Source organism: Acomys minous (genome assembly GCF_964271855.1).
Source record: "Acomys minous genome assembly, chromosome: 16".
NCBI classification, from domain to species: domain Eukaryota; kingdom Metazoa; phylum Chordata; class Mammalia; order Rodentia; family Muridae; genus Acomys; species Acomys minous.
This window is the reverse complement of record NC_140498.1, coordinates 15865034-15871033: the sequence shown is the minus strand read 5'-3', so window position 1 is coordinate 15871033 and position 6000 is coordinate 15865034. Positions and strand designations below refer to the sequence as shown.

Here is a 6000-nt window from a genome sequence, read left to right as displayed (position 1 = left end):
TCAAAAGCTAAAAATAGGTATATTATACGACCCAGCTATACCACTCCTTGGCATATGCCCAAAGGACTTGGCATCCTACTCCACAGATACTTGCTCAGCCATGTGCATTTCTGCTTTATTCACAATAGCTAAGAAATGGAAACAACCTAAATGTCCTTCAGCTGATGAACGGATAATGAAAATGTGCTTTGTATATACTATGTAATACTATTCAGCTGTAAAATGAAATCATGAAAATTTCAGGTGAATGGTAGGAGCCTGAAAAAAAAATTGAATGAGGTAACTGAGAAGGACAAATGTAAGGTATTGTCTTCTTATTTGTGGTTCCTAGTTCCAAATATTTAGATATGAAAGTAAAAAGGTATGAGGTAGGCAAAGGAACTCTAGAGAGGGGGATAGAAGGGCACAGGTAATAAGAAATGGACACTGGAAAAAATGGGGACAGAAGAGTGACCTTAAGTGGGGGAATGAGAGGGATAAATAACACTAAAGAGGCTTGAAACAAACTTCACAGACTCATATTATTTTACAACTAAAACCACATATAAGTGTATATGTATACATACACACATATACGTGTGTATTACATATAAAGTATACATATACTTTAATGAAATTACACCAAGGATGTACTCCCTTTAGGGCCACAGTCTATCCAACACAACCCTAGCACCAAGCAAGGGAAACCTCCTATTGAGTCATTAGTAATGGGGGTCCAAGAGACTCCCCCACAAACAATATAGGCCACTGTTGTTGCTCTTTACTGCCTCTAAGAATTTGAAGGTAAGTCTTTATTGTTGAAGACACCATGTACATTGGACACAGGACTTAGAGGGCTCAAACTGGGACCACCCCAATCCTAATATATTGGAGGTGAGGCCTTCAAAGCTTGAAGTTTGAAGCTCATCAAGGCTGGGAGCTTTCTTTCCTCAGTATTGGGATTACAGACATATACTGCTATGGGTGGCTTTTACATGGGTTCTGGGAGTTGAACTCAAGACCTCATGTCTGTGCAGCAAGCTCTTAACCATCTCTCCAACTACCCCCACCCACCCTTACCCCCTTCCTTGAGAAAGGGCCCTGGCTGTGTGTGTATGAGGCTGGCCTCAAAATAATGGTTTATCTATGTACTAATCCCTAGTTCTGAGACGTCATTTCTTTCTTTCCTTTTAAAATGTTGCTTACCCCTATGAGCATATACAGGGGGAAGAGGTCCCACTCAGTCACAGTCATAGGGTAGGGGAGTAAGGAGGAAAATGGGAGGGAGGGAGGAATGGGAGGATACAAGGGATGGGATAATAATTGAGATGTAATATGAATAAAGTAATAAAATATATTTAAAAACATTGCTTACTTATTATTTGATAATTTCTTATATATAATAATCGTATCCGCCGCCAATTGCCCGCCAGTCTTCTCCAGCCATCACAACTCCTCCTCTTCTCTTCCTTCTCCTCTTCTTTCTTATCATTCTACTCCTTATTGTATTTTAAAAAAAAAAACAGAATAAGTGTAATGAATGCTTCCTTTTTTGCCTGCATGTAGTATCTGCAGTGCCTGAATGCTTGGCGCCTGTAGAGGTCAGAAAAGGGTGTCGGAGCCCCTGGGACTGGAGTTACAGATGATTGGGAGGTGCAATGTGGATGCTGGGAATCAAACCCGGGTCCTCTGCAAGAGTGGCAGGGGCTCTTAATTGCTGAGCCATCTTTCTAGACGGCTCCCCCCGCCCCATAGTCCATTTTTAAAAATTGGGTTGTTTGTTTTCTTGATGTTTAGTTTTTTTGAGTTCTTAATATTCTAGACACTAATTCTTTTTCAGATGTGTAGCTGGAAAACGTATTCTTCTATCATGTGGGCTATATGTTTATTCAACTGACAATTTCCTTGGCTTTACAGAAGCTCTTTAATTGTATGAAACCAAATTTGTCAATTGTTGACCTTATTTCTCAGTAATCAGTGTCCTATTCAGAAATAAATAATTAATGAAATCCCATAAAATTAATATATTTTGTTCCATTGATATATTGTAGCTGTGACATGCTGTTTTCATTACCATGGTTTTGTAGTGTAGGTTAAACTTAGGCGTGGCCATACTTCCTGAAACACTCTTTACTCAGGTATGCTTTGGCTCACCTGTGTCTTTTGTGCTTCATATGAACTTCAAGATGGTCTTTTCAGTTTATGTGAAGAATGCCACTGAGCCTTTTTTTTTAATTGAAATTACACGGAATCTGTGGTTGTTTTGGTAGGATGGTAGGATTTTCATAGACCTGAACCTTCTGATCTATGAGCAGGGGAGACCCTTCCATTTTTAGGCATGCATGCCTCATCACTTGGTCTTATTCTTCTCTTAGACTTTTGTCTCTCTGAAATGATCTCTCTCTTGAGAGTAGGATAGGATACTAACACACCCAGGAGGAAGCCTCACACGTTTATTAATGAATTGAAAAAAATATACACACAGAGAGAAACACACACACAGAGATAGACCAGAGAGAGCAGACAGAGACAGAGACACACTTTTGTGTGTGTGTGTGTGTGTGTGTGTGTGTATGTGTGTGTGTGTATGTGAGAGAGAGAGAGGGAGAGGGAGAGGGAGAGGGAGAGGGAGAGGGAGAGGGAGAGGGAGAGGGAGAGGGAGAGAGAGACAGAGAGGAGAGAGAGAGAGAGAGAGGGAGGGAGGGAGAGAGAGAGAGAGAGAGAGAGAGAGAGAGAGAGAGAGAGAGACCTAGTCCTTGCAGGTATCTCTGTAAAAACAGGACAGAGTGGTAATTTCTTTTCCTTTGGAAGTCACTATTTTGTGACCCCATAGCTGGTTGTGTCAGTGGCTGCAGCCAGGGTCCACTATACCTTTAGAGCATCTCTGACTCCTTGATCCTGGGGCCTTTGTTCTCCCCAGAGTCTTTAGCACAGACCTGTTGGAGTGCCCATAGCTTGGTTCCCTAGGTGTATGGTCCACAGGAAGGGGCTGTATTTCACTTGCCTGAGTTTTTTTCAAATTTTGACATTTTGTGTGTCCTCCTGGCATGTCTTCACTTCATAAGTAGCTCTGTCCCCTTTGGTAGGCAAGCACTGCCAACACAGGGGAGGCAAGTCTCCTTCCCAGTGTCTGTTCAGTTCAGCATGCAGACAGGCCCATCATCAGAGGAAGGGGGCTTTACACAAGCAAGCTCCCTCTTTTGTTCTGCCAGTGGGAACCTACTTCTTGAATATAACATCATGTACTGACTTGCTCGAAAGAAACCCTGTGTAGCTCATTTCAGAGAGTTCCTGGGGCAAGAAAGACCCCAGTGAGCACAGGATGCTTTTTCCCTGTGTGTCACACAGAGTCCTGCATCCTGCTTCTCTCTCTGTCTCTGTCTCTGTCTCTCTGTCTCTGTCTCTCTGTCTCTGTCTCTCTGTCTCTGTCTCTCTCTCTCTCTCTTTGTCTCTGTCTCTCTCTCTCTCTCTTTCCTTTTATTTTCCTGCTCTCATGCTTTTTGGCTTCTGACCCATCCTCAAAAACCCATGATTGACAAAAGCCACTATAAGGTGTTGATGTTAGTTTTTAAGCTCTATTTTATTTGGTGTATTGAAGTCTTTACATCCACCAACCCCTTAACCCTCGGTATGAGGAAGAAGGTTACTGGGGAGAGGTGGCACAGACTCCTTTACTTATCCCAGCTGTTTAGGGTCAATGGATTATTTTGGGGGGCAACACCAATCTCCTTCAACAGCAAAAGCAGCAAGCAGTCTCCTTCAAGCTGCCGCATTGAAACATTTCTCTCCGTGTGCCATACTGTGTCTGGCCTCTCCAAACTGCTATATACCACATGCCACATGCCTCACTTTCTCTCTCAGGGCTCTCTTATTTATCTCTGAGTCCCAGACCACAGCTCTCTCCATGCCACTTGAGGAAGGCCATTACCAGCTGGCAAAGACCAAGCCCTGCACAAGGCAATTATCGGCTCTCAACAAACTAAAGCCTAAATTAAAACCCCACACTTGGGATTAAAACAAAAATATATGTACATAACATAACTAAATAAAGAAACCAAAACTTTCATTGCAATAGGGGGATTAGGAGTGAGTACAGGACCCCAGGCTAGGAGGAGTTTGCAACATAAAGTACAACTTTGCAATTGTGCCTGTCCCCGATACTATATGGATGTGTCAATTCCCCTCCTGTTGTGTTCTCTGTCACAATCACAGAACATTTTGAGGGAAGGCGCACACAGTGCAGGTGAGGATACTGAGTTTTAAGTTGCTCCTCTGTAGCTCTTTCTCTTCACAGAGTGTCTAGCCATACAAGATGCTTTTTGAGGGCAGGGGCCATATATTGTGGGAACACTTGTTGATTCTATTTTCTTCACAAGCTTGTTCATGGGTGGCTTACTGAGTACATTTGAAAATTCTCACAGATGTCAATATTTTTCCCTCTAGTGTCCTGTCCTCCTGTTCGTTGGTGGCCTCAGCCAGAGGAGGTTATGAATGGACTCTGGCTGCTCTTTCTTGCTTTTCTTGATGCAAGTTGACAGGTAAGTGCCTGTCTTTTGATTATTTGTTCACTTATTCAAATGCCTTTACTGAAAATTCAGTTAGCTGGCGGGCTCTGTGCCAGGCTTGGGGAAGATGACAGTGACTGTCTTGGTTGGGATTTCTATTGCTGTGTTGAAACACCACATCCATAAACAACTTGGGGAGGAAAGATTTCATTTCAGCATACAGTTCTCAGGTTGCACTTCAATGCTGAGAGAAAGCAGGATAGGAACTCAAAAAGGGCAGGAGCCTGAAGGCAGGAGGTGATACAGGGGCCATGGAGGGATGCTGCTTGCTGGCTTGCTCCTAACAACTTTCTCAGCCTGCTTTCTTATAGAACCCAGGATCACCAGGCCAGGGTGGCACCATTAACTACTAATTAAGAAACCGTACTACATACCCACCTGCAGTCTGATTTTGTGGAAGCGTATTCTCAACTGAGAGTCCCTCTTTCCAAATGATTCTAGCTTGTGTCAAATTGACATAAACTAGCCATCCTAGTGATTATGGCATTCTCCCATAACAGAAATACCCGAAGGAATGAGGTACATGGATGGTATGGTGGTTAGCTTTCATAGTTAACTTCACACATCCTAGAATCACTTGGGGAAAAAAAATCCTCAATGAGGAATTGTCTACACAGTGTTGGCCTGTGGCAATGTCTGTGGGGGACTCTTCTGATTATGTTAATTGATATGGGACTACACATCCACTGTGAGTGGCACCATTCCCTGGGTTTGGGTCCTGGACTGTGTAAAAGTGGAGAAAGCAAGCTGAGTACTAAGCATGCGTTCATCCTCTCTGCTCTTGACTGCAGCTGAGAGACGACTAGTTAGTTCCTGGTGCCTTGGTTTCCCTTTAAGGATGGACCGTAAACTGAGGTTGTAAGCTAAATCAAACACATTCTCCCCTAAGCTGCTTTGGCCAGGGTGTTTCATCAGAGACAGGAATGAGTCTAGAAAAGATGACTGCTGAGAAAGCAGGGGCTGCTGGGATGAAAGCATCTACGGAGTGACTTGAATTAGGAATAAGGATCATTTCCACAAGAAGAGATGTAGAAAGAGGAGCTTCAGCAGGGGCACTGGGAAGGACTGAGCAGGGCAGGGTCATGTTGTCCTGACTTTGAGCCCGTTTTTCTATTATTGTATCACAGGTAAATCTCCGGGACTCATTTCCTGGTCTGAGGTACTGGGATTCAGTGAAAACATACTTGCAGCAATGCTGGACATGAATCTATAGGGACTGACGACAGCCTCACAAGGCTCCATGGTCATTTTCCCGGTGTCTATTTTTTTTTTCTCTCAAGACAGGGTTTCTCTGTATAACTGTCCTGGAACTATCTCCTCAGACCAGGCTGGCCTTGAACTCACAGAGATCTCCCTGCCTTTGCCTCCTGGCACAGGGACTAATGGTGTGTGCTACCATGCCTGGCTGCCAGTCTTCCTTTTTAACTCAGTTAAAAAATTTTTTTTCAAGATTTAT

At 43.4% G+C, this 6000-nt stretch overlaps 1 long non-coding RNA gene across 1 annotated transcript in view; it reads left to right on the top strand.

The window, feature by feature from the left end:
• The first annotated feature begins 4449 nt into the window (after positions 1-4449).
• The window catches only part of LOC311585707, a 38966-nt gene continuing 37415 nt past the window's right edge, over positions 4450-6000 (top strand). Inside the window, exon 1 of the long non-coding RNA XR_014775313.1 lies at positions 4450-4517. This is a non-coding gene — a long non-coding RNA (uncharacterized lncRNA). The remainder of the gene's footprint in view (positions 4518-6000) is intronic.